Consider the following 644-nt stretch of genomic DNA (forward strand, 5'->3'; position numbering starts at 1 on the left):
TCACGTACGTGCTGTGGGCGCACGTGTGTTCCGTAGGCAGGCAGCACATCGCCCGGGCTGCGGGCTTTGCCGAGTGACACCGGGCGTTCGGCCTCGAGGGGGAAAAAAAAAGGAAATAACGAATTAATTGCAGATGAGAAGTAATATCTGCCCTTAAGTCATCAGTCTTTGAGCTATAATTTCATTCTGAAAGCTCTTAATCAAACTGGAGATCTGCTATAGGAAAGCACTGCTTTTCCCGTAGGATTATCAGATTGCCAGCAGATCCTGGATTATTGAGCTACATGGGATTTGCGTGTTTCTTTCTAATTAGTCTGTGAATCTGAGTTTAAAATTCTTTATTTGGAAGGGGGTGGGGGAGTTACTGGCTTCTAAAAGACCAGATGTCTTTTTTTTTCTGACATTTTATGCAGTTATTCTGGTTATCCTGTGCTCTGTAGATGATTTACTGCCTTAATTGGATACTGGTGTCAAAGGTTGATTAGACTCCCTAATAGATTTTGGATCTGCAAGAGGATTGCAGTTTTAAATGCGTGGTTAAAACAATCGTGTTTGCCATCTCCCCTCGAACAGCTGAGAGGAAGACGGATGTATTACATTTGCGTTATCTTCTCTTTAGTTTATTAATGTATCATCATGAGGTT

Source organism: Pterocles gutturalis, unplaced genomic scaffold, assembly GCF_000699245.1.
Source record: "Pterocles gutturalis isolate BGI_N339 unplaced genomic scaffold, ASM69924v1 scaffold11531, whole genome shotgun sequence".
In the NCBI taxonomy this organism is placed as follows: Eukaryota; Metazoa; Chordata; class Aves; order Pterocliformes; family Pteroclidae; genus Pterocles; species Pterocles gutturalis.